Source organism: Arachis hypogaea, chromosome 5, assembly GCF_003086295.3.
Source record: "Arachis hypogaea cultivar Tifrunner chromosome 5, arahy.Tifrunner.gnm2.J5K5, whole genome shotgun sequence".
Taxonomy (NCBI): domain Eukaryota; kingdom Viridiplantae; phylum Streptophyta; class Magnoliopsida; order Fabales; family Fabaceae; genus Arachis; species Arachis hypogaea.
In genome coordinates this window covers 110,130,460-110,151,700 of record NC_092040.1, presented here as the reverse complement: position 1 = coordinate 110,151,700, position 21,241 = coordinate 110,130,460, and the positions used below count along the sequence as shown (strand labels likewise).

Below are 21,241 nucleotides of genomic sequence, written 5' to 3'. Positions count from 1 at the left end.
ATTTTATAATAGTAATCACTCTTTTATTTAATAAAAAAATAAAAATAAAAATCTTCGCCCTGGCGGACCGGCCCGCCCTGCTTCGCCAAAATCCGCCAATTTGGCGGTGCAGGTTTGGTGAATTTTTTTAATTTGGCGGGCTCCAAATCCTAGTCTGACCCGTATTTTTTAACGGATTTAGCGGGTTGATCCGATAGGTTCAACCTGTTTTGCCACCCTTAATTTTGATCATTGATCACAATTCAAAACTAGTACATAAGAGCATTCTTTATGTAATATTTAACAAGTGTATCAACACTAATTAACACCAAGTACCAAATCTAATATTTAAGATCATAATAACATAACTACAAGAAAATAACTTCATTGCCACGTTTTTAAAGCATAGCGAAAAGCTAAAAAAAGTCTGACAATATCTGAAAAAAGTTGAAAAAAAGTTCTTGCTTTAAAAATTTATGATATGCATATTACTGATGGTTTCAGATCTGTATAGTCCTATATGAATCACACCTCATAAACTCATCAAAGTCTCAAATCAATAATCAAGTGAAGCAAGATAGTTGTCACTTTGAACTATAGACAATCTTCCATCCAATAGTCGTTCGAGTACTCCTGCCATATGATCTACCTTGTTTTTCAAATCTTCCACCTCTACTTTAGAGTTTTCATATATTTTTTCTGCACTTTGAAGTTTTGTTGAAGATTAAAAAATATGAATGATTTAGGACCCTATAACTGTGTAGGTGTCATACCAACCCCATAACTATGATTTGTGCATGTCGTTCTGGTCTAAATATTTCTAGAATGTCTTTTAGGTTAGTTTAACCCTTACCTTAGCTCCAAGTTTGTTAAGCACCCTCTTTAGCAGCTTTTAAGCACCACTGATGAGTGAATATTTTATATGTTTTTTGACATCATTTTCATAAAGTTTTTATTATGTTTTGTTTAAGTTTTATTATATTTTCACAGGTTTTAGTGCAAAATTCACATTTTTGGATTCTACTTTGAATTTGTGTGTTTTATGGTGATTTAAAGTATTTTCTGGCTGAAATTGAGGAGTTTGAGCAAAAGTCTGATTCAGAGACAGAGAAAAAACTACAGATGCTTTTAGGATCTGACCTCCGTGTACTCGATGGAGCATTTCTGAAGCTACAGAAGTCCAAATGGCGCACTTTCAATCGCTATGGAAATCTAACATCTAGGGCTTTTCAGAAATATATAATAGTCCATATTTTTCTTTGGAAATGAAGGCCCAAAACTAGCATTTAACGCCAGCCACCAGCCCTATTCCTGGCGTCCAGCGCCCACAGGGGAGCAGCTGGCGTCCAACACCCAAAAGGGAGTCCCAAGCCAGCGTTCAACGCTCCTAAGGGGTACTAGCTCGTGGGAGACACTCATGCTCAGCCCAAACACTCACCAAGTGGGTCCAGAGGTGAATTTTTGCACTACAAAACTAGTTTATCTTATTTCTGTAATTCTTAGTTAGCAGATTAATACATATAGACAAGAGTTCACCCTTGTTGAGGACGCTGGCCCACTTTTACTTTTTCCATTATATTTTCAAACAGCATGAGTCACTAACCTCCTAAAGTTTGAGAATAGGGTCAGCCGGGATAAAGCTGAGAAAATTTCACCTTGTTAGACATAATAAACTCTCCCACTATTTGCAATTTCACCATTCCAAGGGGAGATGTAGTACTAGTTTTAATACCTTGAACATCTTCAATTGGATTATCACTGCCGAGGTATAATCTCTCGTTTGGTCTTATATCTAGGCCTTCAATTATGGCAAACTCCTTCAATAAATGACCTACAAGCTAACATTATATGCAAACATACTTGTCTTATCACAAGCATCTTGGATGGCTAGGTATTGGATGCTTTGCTTAGTGGAGGTGGGTTCTGCAGTAGTGACCATTTGGATGTAAATTCTAATTGAATATAAGGTGCAAAAAATAAAAGGGTAATGCTTCAATATTGTTCATGCGAGATGAAGTTTAATATGTTTAGTAGTAAATTCTGGTCATCTACTGACATATTGAGTTTTATGCTGAGTAGCATTCTTAAGGTGTTTCAAGTCAATTCGATCAGAACCTAAGAACTGGAATATTTATTTATTTCCTTTGTTGTGCTTTGGAGTTGTAATTCGATATTTGGTTCTGTTCCTGCAAGGTCAACATATTGTTTTTACCATATTTGCTTACATGTGATGCATCATATGGTATTACTAATGAAATATTACTATTTGCCTAGCTAATTTTAGATGATACTTATCCTTATAAAGATATGCTTTGATGCTGACATTATCGAAAAAAAAAGATTTAAAAGGACATGATTTGATCTTCATTTTTTAAAATTTGATGTAACATATTTATGCATATGTCAATTTTTTAAAAATATGGCATTAGTTGAATACCTATTTCTTGAATTGATTTTTGAATTTTTTTTTATATGATGGTATAGGGTTTACAATATAAATATTTATGTACAAGGATTTTGTTAATTGGGGAATTGACATATGATTTAATTTTGCTGTGAACATCGTTACGTGTGTGCATCCAAATCATTTTGTATATACAAGCTGAAACTAAGTTGTTGCAGATTGAATGGACCAAGGGTTTTTGTACAGGCATTTTGTTCTTAGAAAGGACTTTCTCAAACGTGGAGACTTGCAAAGTGCAAGGCTTTATGTTCATGTGCAACCGGCACTTGGTGGAACTTTCACAAACATTGCAATGTGGATTTTCTGTCCATTCAATGGACCAACTACTCTTAAAATTGGAATGAAAAATATACCTTTTGAGAATTGGCTTATAATTAAGATTTGGTGCTATTCATTTGATATTATTTGTTGTTGTTGATTTGGGTTTTCATTAAAAATCTTAGTGTATTTTCTTATGTTACAATTTATCATATCTTCTAGGAAAATATTTTGTTGTGGCAAAGACGGTGTGAGGATGCATTGTATTCCCTGCTCACTTTTGGTGTTCGACAGCTTGTGCGTCACTTGGCATCAGTTGCAATGGCAAAGATCATATCTAAGGGAGATGGAATATCTGTTTATGCTAGAGCAAGCAGCCTTTAGGGATTTCTTTCTGATGGTTCTTGTTACCATAAAGAAAACTCATTTCTTCAATATACTTGTTTCTGTGTTTTTGTGCCAAATTGGTTCTCTTGTTTGAGGAACTATATAGAACTCAATTTTTGTAAAAAAATTTAGTTATTATTCTGTCAATGATTCTTGTTACCATATGCCATATGCAAGTTTTTTCATTATGTTGGTCATAATAAATACTTGAGTGATGAAAATTGAATTTTATATTATACTTATTACTACTATTTTTCTGTTTCATTTTATCCATTTTTTGTATATTTTTAAGATAAGGTATTTTGAAAGTAAAAAAAAATGAAGAGACGGTATTTTTGGTACAATTTGTATATAAATAAGAAAAAAATGATAGTGATAAAATAAAAGGGATTATAGAAATATTTTTTATGTCGTAGAATTATTAAATAGGGATTATAGGAATATCTTTCATTGAATATTTATAATTTCTCTAAATTTTTAATTAGGTCCCTATACTTTTTTTTTCTTTTCAATTAGGTCCCTAGGGGTATACAAGTAATTTCACAATTCACTAACATTTTTTTAACGTTTAACGTTAACAAGGACTAAATTGAAAAAAAAAATGTATAGGGACCCAATTGAAAAGAAAAAAAGTATAGGGACCTAATTGAAAATTCGGTAAAACTATAGGGACCTGCAGAATAATTAAACCTTTTTGTTATTATCGCACAGTACCCGGAGAGGCAAGCCTGTACTGCCGGTTATTTTACCGGTACGCGTTTTTACGCAATTTTCCGAAGAAAATTATATTTTCTAACTCAGAAAAATCTACTGAGTCCAAAAATCATATTTATATTTTCTAATTAATACTCTAAAATTTTAGACCTATTTTGGGCAATTAAACTATTATTATTTAACATTAATTAATTGGTTAATCAATTCGCAATTCTTACTGGACCACAACAAGAGCATGTAGAGTCCCTCAATAGGAAATCCCTGAGATGCCCCAATGGATGAATTTTTCTCCCCAAAAAAATTTTTGGGATCAAACATGGATCAGCTGAGGTTAGACCACCAAGAGCAGTCCACCTTCCTTCATGAGACAAGAGAAGATCAAAGAGGCATGAGGGAAGAACAAAGAACCATGAAGGAAGAACAACAAACGCAGGGGCGTGACATAGAGGAAATCAAACACTCCATTAGATCCTCCAGAAGGAGTAGTAGCCGCCATCACTAAGATGAATTCGTTTCTTTTACTCCCTTGTTGCCTATGTTATTTTTCTGTTTTTCATGTATTTTGTTTTATTGTCTGTTTCTAGTGCATGATCATCTGTCTTTATGTCTTAAAGCTATGAAATATTCCATGCATCTCTCACCTTGCTTAAAAGAAAAATTATTTTATTGAAAAAGAGAAGTAAGATGCATGAATTTCGAGTCATATATTAAGAATAGTTAAGTTATTTGATGTGGTGGCGTTGCTTTTATTTTCTGAATGTATGAATAAACAGTGCATATTTGATGTTGGAGTTAAAGAATGTTGGCTCTTGAAAGAATGATGATAAAAGAGAAATATTATTGGTGATATGAAAAATCCAAAAATTGATTCTTGAAGAAGGAAAAAGTAGCAAAAAGCAATAAAAGAAAAAAATATATGCGGAAAAAAGGGGGCAAGCAGAAAAGAAATAAAAATAAGAAAAATTCAATAGATCTTTAAACCAAAAGGCAAGAGTAAAAAGTCAATAGCTCTTTAAATCAAAAGGCAAGAGCAAGGATCCAAGGCTTTGAGCATCAATGGTTAGGAGAGCATAAAAGAAGAAATATCTTAGCCTAGGCAGTTCAAATGAGCCGCTTCCCTAACTATATGCTTGTGATGTGAAGGTGTGAAGGTGTCAAGTGAAAAGCTTGAGATTGAGCAGTTAAAGTCGTGGTCCAAAGCAAAGAATGTGCTTAAAAACTCTAGACACCACTAGCTGAGGATTCTAGCAAAGCTGAATCACAATCCTAAGGGGTTCACCCAGTTAAGTGTCTGTGGCATTTATGTATCCGGTGGTAATAGTGGAAAACAAAGTGCTTAGAGTCATGGCCAAGACTCTAAAGAAGATGTGTTCAAGAATAAAAAAGAGCTTAACTAGGAGAATCAATAGTATCATCTAGAATCTAAGTTCTTAAAGATGCTAATCATTTTAAACTTCAATGGAAAGTGAGATGCCAAGACTATTCAGAAGCAAAAAGCTACTAGACCCGCTCATCTAATTGAAACTGAGCTTCATTGAAAACTCTATGATTTATTGTATTCTTCTACTTCTTTTTATCCTACTTTATTTTAGGTTTCTTGGGGACAAGCAACAATTTAAGTTTGGCGTTATGATTAGCGGATATTTTAGACGCTTTTTAGCATCATTTTCATATAGTTTTCATTATGTTTTGTTTAAGTTTTATTATATTTTCATAGGTTTTAGTGAAAAATTCATATTTTTGGATTCTACTTTGAGTTTGTGTGTTTTATGGTGATTTCAGGTATTTTCTGGCTGAAATTGAGGAGCTTGAGCAAAAGTCTGATTCAGAGACAGAGAAAAGACTGCAGATGCTGTCAGGATCTGACCTTCGTGTACTCGAAAGAGCATTTCTGGAGCTACAAAAGTCCAAATGACGCGCTCTCAAAGGCTATAGAAATCTAACATCTAGCGCTTTCCAGAAATATATAATAGTCCATACTTTGATTTGGAAATGAAGGCCCAAAATTGGTGTTTAACGCCAGCTACCAGCCCCATTCCTGGCGTACGTCCAGCGCCTACAGGGTAGTAGCTGGCTCTCAACGCCCAAAAGGGAGTCCCAAGCCAGCTTTCAACGCCCCTAAGGGGTACTAGCTCATGGGAGATACTCAAACTCAGCCCAAACACTCACCAAGTGGGCCCCAAAAGTGGATTTTCGCACTATAAGACTAGTTTATCTTATTTCTTTAATTCTTAGTTGGCAGATTAGTATATATAGACAAGAGTTCACCCTTGTTGAGGACACTGGCCCACTTTTACTTTTTCCATTGTATTTTCAAACAACATGAGTAACTAACCTCCTAAGGTTAAGGTTAGGAGCTCTGCTAAGTTTCATGGATTAATAATATTACCGTTCTAATTCAATATGTCTGATTCTATTCTCTTATGCATTCTCGTTCTTCATCTCATGAATTGAGGGTGATCTGTGACAATCACCCTTATTTTACATGGGTTTCGTGCGAGTCCTGACCCAGATAGCATTGAACCAAAGCTAGAGATTGCATTGCGGATTCCAATAGAATACCTGGGCAACTTTGGATACGTGACATAAAATCCCGTTGACTGTGGGTAATTGAGGTCTCTGTGGCGCTAAGGCTAGAGTAAGAGAAGCAGCACTTTCTAATCCGGAAGATATGCCTTGTCTATGGCACCTTGAGTAGGATCGTGAAGGGGTGTGGATTGCTTAGAGCTTCATCTTCTGCTATAGTGAGAAACCTAGAGGTGGCTTGATGAGAGGACATGAGTTATCTCAACATGGTGGATTGCTGCAGTGGAGGTGGTTAACTTGATAAGAGGACATGAGTTAATCACTTACGGCTGACATTGAAGGAATCAAAAAGTTATTGAATTAGACAGTAAGAAGAGTTAATCCGGAAAGACAAAGCATCTTCGAAGCCTCGACCGTTCTCATACCATTGATTTCTCATCTATCTAGTAACATTTTATTTATTTATTTTGTTTTATGCGTTTTCCGTGACAAACTATAATTTCTATCCACCTAACTAAGATCTGCAAGGTAACCGCTGCTTTCTCAAACCAACAATATCTGTGGGATCGACCCTCACTCACCTGAGATATTACTTGGACGACCCAATATTCTTGCTGGTCTATCTGTACAAATTATGCGGAGCCAGTTTCGTGCACCAACCACGTCTTTCCTAAACTTCAATAAAAACAATCTTTTATGACATGAAGGTCTTGAAGGCTGAATTATTACAAGAGAAAAAAAAGGAGTTTTACTCACCCTTTGAACTTGAAACTTATAGCTTTATACTCCTTATTAAGATACCTAAAACATGATTTGATTTATACATGAAATAGAACAAAGTATAGTTACCTTCTTTGATGCACTTTGGTCAAACCTTTTCTAAGAAAAAGAAAGAATTTTTTTTTACCTTTGAAATTAGAAAATGATAGTTCCTTGCTTCTTGAGGCTTTTAAATAAGATTTTCTAGGCAAGAACATGAAACTTCCTCTATGAACATAAAAAGGTTAAAACTTAAAAAAAAAAGAAAAAAAGAGAATTATACTTTAATTTACCTCCAAAAAATTTATATGAGGATGAAGAAAAGGACAAGAGAAAGATTTTAATTGATTTGGAATATTGGTTGGAAGTCTCCTTCCTTTCTTGGCAGAGCTTGAAATCTTGCTTTCATGGAGGTTTTTTCTTTTCTCTCTCTTAAATTTTCTTGAAAAAAGAGAGCGAAAAAGGGATGAGTTTATGAAAAAATGTACTTGATCAAAAGTATTTTATAGATAATTACTAAAAATAGTACTTATCTGATCACAAGAAAATACTGATAATAATTCTTATCAGTTAAGTTTTGTATTCGATTATTATATTATTTAATAAAATATCATTAATTATAATGTTATTGACAAAATAATATTATATTATTAGTATTTGTTTTCTGTGGATATTCGAATAATCAAAGGGAGTCTAATCGTGTCAGTCAATTTCTACGAATTTTCAACATATATAATCCAAAAAAATCAATTTACCGAAAATATAAGTTGCTACACTTGAGCTTGAAGGGTGTTCGTCGCCAGTGAAAAAGTGGCTACCGTGAAGATTGTGGGAAGGGGTTGTGAGAGGGGGACTCGTGGAGTTGACACAATGAGGAAGAAGAGCACTACAACAAATAAGGGTTTTTGCAACGGTCAAAAATCGTTGCCATAGATTGAAAAATCGTTCTTAAAATTTTAGGCAATGCTTTGACAACGGTTTTTGACCTGTGGTATATGCGGTCGTTACCAATACTCAAATATACAACGGTTTTTTATCTAAGGCATCAATAACAAAAAAAAACTGTTGCCAAAGTTACTGGTATAGACAATGATTTTGACAACAATTTATAAAGAACGGTTTAAAACCGTTACTAGATAGGCAATGGTTTAAAACCGTTCTCTTTCATGACGTAACGGTTTAAAACCATAACTGGATAGGCAACGGTTTTAAACTGTTGTAGTTTTGTTATTCACTAAGTCAACAGTTTTAAAGCGTTGCCATTAGTGTCGTTTTTTTGGCAACGGTTTTAATACCATTGTCATTTTTTAGTTGTCTTTGACAACGGTTTTAACACTATTGCCTTTTGTTACTTTTGATAACAGTTTTTTGTAATATAATTCTTTATTTACAAGAATTTTCTCATGAATGAAATTAGTTCCAACTTTTTTTTTTAATTTAGCGTTAATAAATAACCTAAACTATTTGAATGAAATTACTAAAGAAAACTAATTGAACGTTTATCATCAAATTTGACTAACAAAAATTGTTGTAAGATCCATAATCACATTATATATCATTACAAAATAACATAATACTAATCTAGGTCATAACTAATTTTACTTATATCATCATCATTTTTCAAAATACCATAATACTATAACCTAAAGGTGACAATTTTTTCATTTTTCTTCAACAAAGTTGGTGTGGTAACTTAGCTTGAGTGGACTCTCTTGACTTCAATTGCAACTGCTCCACATAAAGAACTAGAAAAAATCTTAAATCTGATCTTCCATCTGCCATATCCACAGTCCAGTCCAGCCCAATAACATCAACTCCAGTATCTTTCATACGCTCAAGAAGGCCACCATTTCCATTTATATAAAGAACAACTGGTGTCTCAGGGCATCTTTTCTTGACCAAATCTACAATATGGATGTTTCGAAATTAGTACATGGCAAAAGAGGAAAAAATATGGAACAATAGCATCTTGCGCCCAAAGTTCAATTCGCAAATATTTTGTTTTATAAATTATGATGATGCACTAACAGCAACATAGTTTCAATTAAATAAAAAGTTTGAAGGTGTAGCCTCTGATTTGGACTTTCTCTCCTAAATTCAGAAGACTAAGATCAACATCCAGTGAGCTTATTTACCACTCGATGCTTACAAATTACAAGCTCTTAGCTCATCTTATTATTTACCAACCAAATGACAATCATGAGAGCTTGGAACAAAATAATAATATACATAAAACAAAACCTGTAACCATTGCAAACTTTTGAAAGCGACACATGGTTTATCTAGTTCAAAGATTCAACTAAATAAATAAGCAAAAGTTGAAATACATACACTTAAGCTTGCTATGACATGGATCCCAAATAGAATAGTTTGAAAAATTAGAACACAATTTCAATAAGATGAAAATAAATGGGAACTATTTCTACATTACCTTTTGATATAATGCTTTGACCAGCGTTCCCACATATCAGGTGGTAGTTGTCTAACCCATGAATCAAATATTTGTATGCAGTGAGCCCCAGACTCCACTTGAAAAACAACATAATCTGCTATTGCTTGCGCCAAATAAGAGAGTAGAGTCCGCAATAAATGTGGTTTGTATGGCACATACTCTTAATGGTTGTATAGGTGCGTGTTGTACCCCCTTCCACTATATATGTTGCTATTGTCTAAGGTGATCCCACGAAACCTAAAACGGAAGCATCGCTGATAAGCGGATATTTTATACGCTTTTTGGTATTATTTTCAGGTAGTTTTTAGTATGTTTTATTCACTTTTTATTATATTTTTATTAATTTTTATTCAAAAATCATATTTTTGGACTTCACTATGAGTTTGTATGTTTTTCTGTAATTTCAGGTATTTTCTGGCTGAAATTGAGGGACCTGAGCAAAAATCTGATTCAGAGACTGAGAAAAGACTGCAGATGCTGTTGGATTCTGACCCTCCTGCACTCGAAGTGGATTTTCTGGAGCTACAGAAGCCCAATTGGTGCGTCTCTCAAATGTGTTGGAAAGTAGACATCTTGGACTTTCCAGAAATATATAATAGTCCATACTTTTCCTGAGATATGATGGCCCATACTGGCACCCAAGCTGGCGTTTAACTCCAAGAATGGCCTATGCACATTAAAGCTTCAAAGCTCAGCCCAAACACTCACCAAGTGGACCCCAGAAATGGATTTCTGTAGTATCTGCACTTAGTTACTCATTTTCTGTAAACCTAGGTTACTAGTTTAGTATAAAAACTACTTTTAGAGATTCATTTTGTAACTTATGACATTTTACATCTCGTATTTTCTACAGCATGAGTCTTTAAACCCCATAGGTGGGGGTGAGGAGCTCTGCTGTGTTTCGATGGATTAATGCAATTACTACTGTTTTCAATTCAATCATGTTTGTTTCTGTTCTAAAATACTCACTCGTACTTCAATATGAAGAAGGTAATGATCCGTGACACTCATCATCATTCTCAAATTTATGAATGCGTGCTTGACAACCACTCCCGTTCTATTTGAGCTCAACGTAGTCATTGGGCGACAGATTGAATGCGTATCTCTTGGGATTCTAATCCACGGATTTGACTTGCATCTCCTGACAACAGAGCATTCAAACTCGTGAGATCAAATACTTCGTGGTAGAGGCTAGAACCAATTGGCAGCATTCCCGAGATCTAAAAAGTCTAAACCTTGTCTGTGATATTCTGAGTAGGATCTGGGACGAGATGATTGTGATGAGCTTCAAACTCACGAATATTGGGCGCAGTGACAGTGTGCAAAAGGATAGAGAGATTGTATTCCAACACAAGTGAGAACCAACAGATGATTAGCCGTACAGAAACTGTACCTGGACCATTTTCACTGAGAAGACGGATGATAGCCATTGACAACGGTGATCCACCAACATAAAGCTTGCCATAAAAGGAGCCATGCACGTTTGAAGAAGAAGGAAGTAAGAAAGCAAAAATCCAGAGGGCAAAGCATCTCCAAAACCCCAACCTGTTCTCCATTACTGAATAACAAGTATTATTTATTTCATGTTGTTTTACTTTTTACAAACAAAACTCTTTTTATCATTAATCTCCTGACTAAGTGTTACAAGATAACCATAGCTTGCTTTAAGCCGGCAATCTCCATGGGATCAACCCTTACTCACGTAAGGTATTACTTGGACGACCCAGTGCACTTGCTGGTTAGTTGTATGGAGTTGCAAAAGTGTGATTGCAATTTCGTGCACCAATCACCACCAACCTAGGTAACAAGCAATAAGTAAGGAAAACGGCTCCTTTGAAGCATAGCCATGATATATAGAAGCAATAATGCAACTAGGTTTACCTCCTTGCGCAGTATCTTGAATGAATCTCCAACAAACTGAGCTTTTCCAGGTCAATTGGATGCAGAGCCTTTAGTCCCTCCTCGGAGCGTATTGGGGACTGAATAACAGGACCCCTTACGTCTTCAATGTCGAATTCGACCCCAAAAGCAGGAAGTGACGTAAGGATGTCAGAGAAAATGAACGCTCCATCAGGCCTAAAGGCATTCCAAGGCTGCAAAGAAATTTCCACAATGAGATCAGTTGTCTTCGACCTCTCTCGAAAGGATGGATATTTCTTAGCAAGCTTTCTATAAATAGCCATGTACCTTCCTGCCTGGTGCATCATCCATCTTGATGGCCGACTAACAGGTTCTCCTCGGGCAGCCTTCACTAGCAGAGGATCTGAAGACAAAATCACCACAAAAATCATGAATTTCTCTTGGTTAAATGAAAAAGACTAAAAAATACCTGAATTACCCTCTCCTAAACCCTATAACAATTTGCACCACTATCTAAAGCAACAAATTTGTTAAAACTGAATGCTATTAGAAACAAGCAACGTCACCTTTATTATCACACAGATAAAGTAGCTAAATTACCACTTCAAAAAATAAATGAACTGAAAGAAAAATAAAAAAGAAAAAGAAGCTAAATTGAACAAAATGAAGAGCATAATGAGAAGAAGGAAAAACTGTGGTACCGGAAGAAGAGGCAGAGCAAGTGACGAATAAGTGCGGTTTTGGGTTGAAAAGGAGTGAAAGTGTAGCGTTTAAGGAATTAGAATGTGGAAACAAAGTAAAAGAAAAGAACAAATTGAGGTTGCAACTTGTACCTGAAAGGAGCTTTTGAAGAGTAGCACAAGCCTCCTTCCATGCTGGCCTTTCAAGGATACAAACTTATTTAAATTAGGATGTTTCAATTACAAACATAACATGGAAACCAATTATTGTCCTATGCAAGAATTTAGCCATATACTCGACCATTAAAAAACATCTCATCATGAGACTACACAAGCAGTGGTAGATTCAAAGGAAAAAATGCACAAATTATTGTCCTATACAATGAATATGAAAGTAAAAGAACTAAACCACAATGTCAAGCTACTAATAATAATGAATAACTGACCTTTGCCAATGATCAGACCAAGCTGCTTCAAGGTAAATGTATGTTCAGTTTGGTGAAATTGAGTATAAGGGCAATTGGAATCAAAACAAAATCAGAGCAGCATTGCTAGAGAACCAGTTACATACTAAATCAACCTTAAAATCAAAATAAAATCACAATAGCATTTCCAAATAACCAATTACCAAATCAACATCAGAACAGCATTATACCAAATCAACATTAAAATCAATATTAGGCGACAGCAAAGCAACTCGCAGGGTAAAGCTCACCAGGACAGTGGCGAGTTGCAGCAGAAACAAAGTGGCGATCCAGACGCCAACAGCGGAATACAGCCCAACGGCGACAACAAACCCAACCCCGCCAGCAATGGCTTGGTAGCAACAGAGGCAACCTCCTCTTCCCTCATCGTGTTTCTCTCTCTGCGCGAACCCTTTCTCTCTCTTCGAGCTCCTCTGTGGCGGAAGTGATGGGAGGTGCGACGGCGACGACGAGCTCAACGGTCAGGACCTTCAACGGCGGTGATGGAGTCTTCGATGATGGAGGCTACTTCTCCTCTCTCGTGCGCACTCTTCTCTGTCTCTACACCCTCCGGTTCGCGCGACGATGGCGGCGACTACACGGAACAGCGGCGATAGGCGGGCAGGGCATAGAACGACGCGCTCTTCTCCCTCTCCTTCCCTTCTTCTTCCCTGATTCCCCCTTCTCTTTTTTCCTTTTCTTTCTTTCCCCCTTTCCTTCTGTTTCTTCTTCTGTTTCATTTTCTGTATGTGTGTTTAGGGATTCACGGTAACAAATTTAGGAATTTTTTGAAACTAGAATTTTATTTGGTAATTTTAGAATCATGATAAAATATATATGAGTAATATAATAATTTTATAAAATATTTAAGATAAAATAATAATTTATAATTTAAATTTAATATTATAAAAATTATTTTTAAAATATATAAAATTTTATTCATCAATATATCAATGAGTTAAAATAATTATTTTTAATTTAAATTATAAAATAAATATATTAATTACATTTTATAAAATATAATTTTAAATCTAAAAATATTAATTATTTAAATTAAATAATATAACTTTTCATCATTTTTTATTGTCAGAACTTTAATTTCAAGTTATATGAAATAACCAATTAATAAAAATTACATAAGAATATTAATTATCTTAACTCTAAATATTAATAAAACTAATTTAATTATTCTTAATAGATTTGTTTATAAAATAAAGAGTTTAAATTAATAATAAGTCATAACTTTTTCATAATAAAAGTTACTTAAAATAAATTGTACAATTTTTTTATTTTTTAATTACTAAAATTATACAAAATATTCCATTATAATAAAATTACTTAAGAATATTAATTTATTTAAAATGAATTTATCTCTGAATCTCTTTAATTATTTTCTAATAGAATAATTTCTAAAATGATAAATTTTAAACTTAATAAGATAAAATCACAATTTATTCATATTTAGATTTTCAAAAATGCGAGATGTTACATTATATATTTATAACAAAAATATATACTATTTATTAAAATTTATTTTAATTTTATTTTTTCTAAAAATAATATGTGTTATATACTGATAACAATAGTTTTTTAGTATTTTATAAATTTAGTATTTGTAGAAAAAAATTGTTTAAATTTGTATGATTATTTATAATTATTTTTATATGTATCTTTTTATTTGTATAATTATTTAAATTTTATATTAGAAAATTGTTGTTTGATAAACAATTGTTGTAATGGTTATAAAACCGTTCTTTAAAATAGTCAAAGAGAACGATTTTATTTTATTGCTATAATGTAATGAAAAATTGAAATTCATCAGCAACACTATAAAAACTGTTGTCTAAAATCATCTAATAGAATGGTTTTAAAGTGTAGCATTTTGGCAACGATTTTTATGCGTTTTTTTGTACAATTATTTAAACAACAATAAAAAAGCGTTGCTTAAAAACAAATCATAGTAACGGTTATAAAACCGTTCTTTAAAATGGTCTAAGAGAACGGTTTTAATTTGTTGCTATAAAATAATAGAAAATTGAATTCAACAGTAACACTACAAAAAAATCGTTGTCTAAAACTATCTTAGAGAACGATTTTAAGGCGTTGCAAAATTTAGCGTTGTTAAAACCCATATTTGTTATAGTGAGAGAAAGGAGGGCGATTGGGCAAGGGCAAGTGATTTTGAATAAGTTGAACATCTCCACCATTTAAGTAAAAAGCATTTACACCAGTGTAAAACAAAACTAGTGCTCCTCTCACTACAACATTTTGGGTCTATGGGCACAGTTTTTTTTGTCACGGTTTTTTTGAAAAGAGTGATCACAGAATACCTATGGTTACGTTTTTTAAAAACTGGTGGCCTAAAAGGGTCTATGGTCACAGTTTTTCAAAAAATGGTGACCTAAAATGGTCTATGGTCACGGTTTTGGGGGTGGCCTAAAGGGGTCTATGGTCATGATTTTGGGGATGACCTAAAGAGGTCTATGGTCACGGTTTTTTACAGTGACCAGAAAGGGGCTATGGTCACGGTTTTTTAAAAAAGGGTGACCTAAAAAGATCTATGGTCACGGTTTTAGGGGGTGACCTAAAGGGGTTTATGGTCACGATTTTGGGGTGGTCTAAAAGGGTCTATGGTCATGGTTTTAGGGGGTGGCCTAATGGTATCTATGGTCACGATTTTTTACAGTGACCAAAAAGGGGCTATGGTCTCGATTTTTCAAAAAGGGTGACCTAAAAGGGTCTATGATCACGATTTTGGGGTGGCATAAAAACGTCTATGGTCACGGTTTTTGGGGTGACCTAAAGGTGTCTATGGTCACGATTTTTTATAATGACCAAAAAGGGTCTATGGTCACGATTTTTCGGAAGGGTGGCCTAAAAGGGTCTATAATCACGATTTTTTACAGTGGCCAAAAAGGATCTATGGTCACGATTTTTCGGAAGTGTGGCCTAAAAGGGTTTATGGTCACAGTTTTGGGGGGTAACATAAAAGGGCCTATCGTCACAGTTTTAATCATTTGAGTTTTAATTAATTAAAATTTTTATGTATTTTTATTATTTTAAATATCTTTTCTTTTTAAAGTTACAAATTTTAATAATTAAAAACTAATAATAATTTTATATAATTTACTTTAAACATTAAAATTTTAAATCTAAGTTTATAAATATAAAATCAGGTTGAATACTATTAATAATTTTAAATTAGAAAATGATTTAAAACTTATTAAAATGATTGTAGAATATTAAAATGAAAGATTCATCATATCTTAATTAATTTAAATTATTTGAGTGGTTAATTTTGTTCGTTTATTTAAATGCGTAGGATAAATTAATTCTTGGTATGTTGGATAAAATAATTCTGTAAAAAATAAAAATAAAAGGCTCATTATTACAAAATTTGTAATTTATATAATACATCAATTTTATTATCTTAATTTAAAAAAATTAAACACTCATTTTCTTAACCTACTCGTAACACGGTGAACAAGAACTGAAGGAAATTGAAACCCCCCCGCCTTCTTTCTTTCCTCAATTCATAACCCTAGCCCCTCATTTTCACCGTCGTCCCAAGCTCCTCAGCGCCGCCGCCATCCCAAGCTCCTCAGCACGGTTGCTTCTTCCTCTTCCCTGTTTTGCAAAACCCAGAAAGCTCAGCACATCGTCTTCATCTTCGGCGTCTCCATCGGTGTCTCAGTTCTCAGTGCTGCTTGGTACGCCGTTTTCCTTTTTCATTTTAGATTTTTCTAATTTATTTTCCGTAACCATATGGTATGTTTCTTTCTAGGGTTTATTCCTTTTATGTCTTCAATTTTAAGGTTTATGGGGTTTTGCATTGCAAAAACTTTGAATTCATGCTTAATGAAATTTTGGTATTATAGTCACTGATATTGTTGATAATTTCTGTTAATGGTTGGAATTTTTTTAACATTTATTTAATTTTTAGTAAACCCTATTGAGTCTTCTGTCAAATTGTGTATTATAATATTCTGCCAACCAGAGTGCTTAATGAAGTGTTAAATCAATAAGGTGGTTTTTGTGTATTTGAATAAGGTTATTCTTCAATCGAATGTGTATTAGTCTGCCAAAGATTAATTAATTTTGAGATATGGATTTGGCTGTAGGTAAAAGTGAATTGTAAAACCTTGTTTGAAGGGAGTTTTCTTATTTAAATAGTCAGATCATATAAGTGAAGAATAAGTAGAACTATGGTCATGGTATTATACTGATTTTAACTTAACAGTTTTGTGAGATTGTTGCTTATTTATCTTAATGTGACCATAACTAGTATGTTTTTATTATGTTTCTTCAGCTACTAAGCCCAACACTTAACAAACTAATGATTTATAAGGATTATGGTCTTTAATTTTCTTTCTTATGTATAGAGAGGGATATAAATTTCTCTTTTCAATTGTTCATGTCATAGTATTATGGTTTGACTCCTTGTATCTGTTGTTTATATTTATGTGAAATTTTTATTTGTTTTATTGAATTTTAGCCATAGTACTAAAGTATACTCTAATAGATAGTTTACACAAAATAAATAAATTAATAATAAAATGTTGATTAATGACTTGTTAAGCTGTTGTTTTGTTATGGACTTATGACACTGAGTGTTTTAAATTTTGAGTTTGTGATAAGTGATTTGTGATTAGTGATTACTGATTTTTGTTATGCTGCTGGTTTGAATTAATTTAGGGGTGATTATTTGTTATACTGCTGTATAGAAAATTTTTTAAATCATGTATAGAAAATTCTTGTTCACAGGTCTATTTCATGAGTCTTTACCTCCACAAAGTGACGATGTTTTTGGTTCTAAAGTCTAATGTGTCCCTTTGAGCTCGTCAGTTTTGCAACATTGACTCGGTAATTTAAAGTTCAACCTTATTCTCCATTATTACACTACATTATTAGTTAGCACTTATTAAGCGAATCTACAATAGAATCTAGTTCGTTATCAAATTAAAATTTTCAATCACTATATAAAATAATTGCACTATTTTATCAAATTAAAAAGATGTTACATGGTCATCAAATTAGACATTTGGCTAATTAGCTCCATGAGTATGTATTGAATAGAAGAGTAAGAAACTAATTACGAACTAAGATGTATAACCTACCATTGTTTTTTTCAGAAGGTATAGAAAAATAGATAAAACAATAATAATACAAGGTGAAGGGGTAGCAATCAGCATTGAATCAGTACTCAGTAATATATAGCAATCAACATTATTATTATTTTAAATTTTACTTTGTCTATTGATTTCACACTTGATCTATTTTTTCTGTTTTGCTGGTGTTGATTACTTGATTTGTTTGATAGGTTGGAAGCTAATAATAGTATTTCGGTATTACCTTGTTTTTTAAGCTTCTATTTTGGTTGTAGTTGTTTCTTTGTGCTGGATTTTTTTTAGTTTTAAAAGACTTCAACAGGGGAGTTGAAGTTTCACTCAAAGATAGATTAAAAAGATATAAACATTACCAAATGGCTCAAAACCTTATCAAATGCTCCTTGTTATTTATTGGTTGAAATTTTCATATTGATTGACTTATTTAACTTGTGCTCCATATTCATTACTCAACTGCACTGCATGCATCATCAAAAACATTTTTGTTCTGTTCTAACTTCTTAATTTCTTTTGCTAGCAGGAGGACATGATGTGAAGAAAATATGTTCTATACAAATATAAGATGGGATGAGTCTTATAATGATTTTGGTTATCTAAATATATTATTTTGATGTGTTCTTTACATTTTGATAAAAGACTTTTATCCAATATTACATGTAATGGATAAATTACACCCTATTTTGATTAGTGTTGTAATGGATATCTACTTTTTAATGAAACTTTTATGATTTACATTTATTGAATTTCTCATTCTTAGATTTATTTTGTGATTATCATCATTTTGGAATGTGATTATGCTTTTAAAAAAATTCATAAAATAAAACAGCAGGTTACCATAGATAAGTTATGGCCACGGTAAAAATCATGACCATAGATAAGACTATGCTCACGGTTTTAAGGAGGGTGATCATAGATAAGTTATGACCACGGTAAAAACAGTGACTATAGATAAGGCTATGGTCACGGTTTTAAGAGGGGGTGACCAGAGACGCTATGGTCACGGCGAAAAACCGTAACCATAGATAAGGTCATGGTCACGGTTTAAGGAGGGGTGACCATAAGGGGCTATGGTCACGGCAAAAACTATGACCATAAATAAGGCTATGATCACGGTAGGCTATGGTCACGGTTTTTAGGTGGGGTGACCATAGAGGCTATGGTTACGGCCAAAACAGTGACCATAGATATGGCTATGGTCACGGTTTTTGGTGGGGTGACCATAGATAAGGCTATGGTCACGGCCAAAATCGTGACAATAGATAAGGCTATGGTCACGGTTTTGGGAAGGGGTGACCATAGAGGCTATGGTCACGGTTTTAGGTGGAGTGACCATAGAGGCTATAGTCACGGCCAAAACCATGACCATAAATAAGGCTATGGTCACGGTTTTGGAAAGAGGTGACTATAGAGGCTATGGTCATGGTCAAAACCGTGACCGTAGATATGGCTATGGTCACTATTTTTGGTGGAGTGACCATAGAGGCTATGGTTAGGGCCAAAACTGTGATCATAGATAAGGCTATGGTCACGGTTTGTGGTGGGGTGACCATAAAGGCTATGGTCACGGTTTTGGGAAGAGGTGACCATAGAGGCTATGGTCAAGGTCAAAACCGTGATCATAGATATGGCTATGGTCACGGTTTTAGGAAGGGGTGACTATAGAGGCTATAGTAACCGTGACCATAAATAAGGTTATGGTCATAGTAAAAAGACGTGGCATAAAGTGCCAGAATTTAGACATTATAACCGTGACCATAGATAAAAAACTGTAATCATAGGTTTATGGCCACGAGAAAATAGGCCATGACGAAAAAACCGTGACCATAGACCTATGGTCACCCTTTTCACTAGCTACCATGACCATAGACCTTTTTTTTTGTAGTGCTTGTAATATATATTACTTAATGATTTTTTTAAAAAAAAAATATAAACTAAATGCCAATTGTAGTAGCCTAGTAGGCCTAATCTTGTATGGTGACCCTACCATTAACACCCACATAAACGGGTAAAAGCCGAAAAATATGGAAACGGTGGAAGTGGAAGATAAGATTGCCAAATTGGGAGGGAGAGAAAAATAAATAAAAGGCCTCGTTTTAAAGTTTAAACCAAGCTAGCAAGGCCCCCATTGTCTTACACAACCATGTGAATTGTGATATATATAACACGATAAGCTTCTGTATAAGTAGGGATGTATAGCTAACTCGTACAGTCTTTGAGGTCCACAATTGACCGAAATTCCAGATATGACCAACCCTTAATGCATTAATCAGCTCATCAACCATGTGGCCTAAAATTGCATGTTCATCAAAGCCATGCGATGGTGGCCTATTTAATGAAAGGTAAACTGCGTAGTATGGGGCAGAGGAGTCTGAATATGAGAGACGTCAAGAGAAACGTATTTTAAACTATAAACTCTTTTCACATTTTGTAGATATGCACCAACTTTACTACTCTTACTTTTTGTCCAATAATAATTGTCTTTTGTGGTTAAAAATTTAACATCTGTAATCTGAAAATTTTAATATAGTATTAACTATTTTATTTTTCTAATTTTAACACTTGTATTTACTTTAATAATCTCTATCAATTTTTATAATTACTCCCTATATTTTACTTAATACTAATGCGTATATTAGTTCTTTTTTAATTAAGGCAATAAGGGGAAAAAAGAGAGTTAAAAATTACTTTCAACCTCAAATGAAATGTATAACATAATCATCACTAGACTCTAGACTCCAAGTCAAATATATTACTTTATTAAATGTTAAAAAATTAAAGTGAGATAATTCATTGAGAAACAAAATGAATGAAGAGCACTTCACAATCTAGATTACAGTAGATAAAACTTGATCTATTAAACTATTTAATAATTTTTGGCCAGCAAATATTGAAATACTAGCTAGCTATATCAATGCAGCTTCGATCTGCCTTTCAAAAAAGAATAAGAAAAAAAACAGCCTCCTTTGTACTACTGTGCGGTTGCAGATCCAGCTGGCGAGATGGGAGCAAAGCTTCTTCTGCTTTCACATGTGATATCATTAGCTCCCATCTTCTCTGTCACCATCAACGCCCCACTCCCACAGCTACAAGACAATATCACAAAACCAAACTTGACATAGATACAACGATGCAATTCAAGCTCATCACGCTCATTCATGATCCGCAGCCAAACATATAGTTGATTTCGATTATTTATTTTAATTTATAAAATAAACGAAGACACAGAAAAAAGCGGATGCAAAATTAAGTTACCGCTTATCCGAACATCGATTATACTATAATTAATTCTAAAATTTTATCATGCGGCTATAGCCAGCGGCAGCAATGTTCTGAAAACTCAGTCAGTCGAGTCTCAATTTTGGTTATGGTTTGAACCGATTAAGCAATTAGTCTTATCAAACATAGTCAAATTTGATAAGAACTCAACTGGGTTATAAGCGAACCAGCCTCACTTGAAGTCATGTTAATCTCATTGCGAAAGTGTGTGTCATTTTTGCAAAAACGTATTCTAGTGTGAGATTCATCAAAGGAGTTCCTTCTTTTGTATGCATTAGCTTCAAGCCTCCTGGCCA

General features: G+C 33.8%; 1 long non-coding RNA gene and 1 pseudogene across 1 annotated transcript; one reads left to right on the top strand and one right to left on the bottom strand.

Annotated features, from left to right (window-relative positions):
- Positions 1-8,654: 8,654 nt before the first annotated feature.
- Positions 8,655-12,931, bottom strand: LOC112803980 (uroporphyrinogen decarboxylase 1, chloroplastic-like; annotated as a pseudogene).
- A 3,044-nt stretch (positions 12,932-15,975) lies between these two features.
- LOC112802695 (uncharacterized) lies at positions 15,976-18,407 on the top strand. Its single transcript, XR_003202503.3, has 3 exons — positions 15,976-16,253; positions 17,308-17,406; positions 18,190-18,407. It is a non-coding gene; the product is annotated as an uncharacterized lncRNA (long non-coding RNA).
- Positions 18,408-21,241: the final 2,834 nt, after the last annotated feature.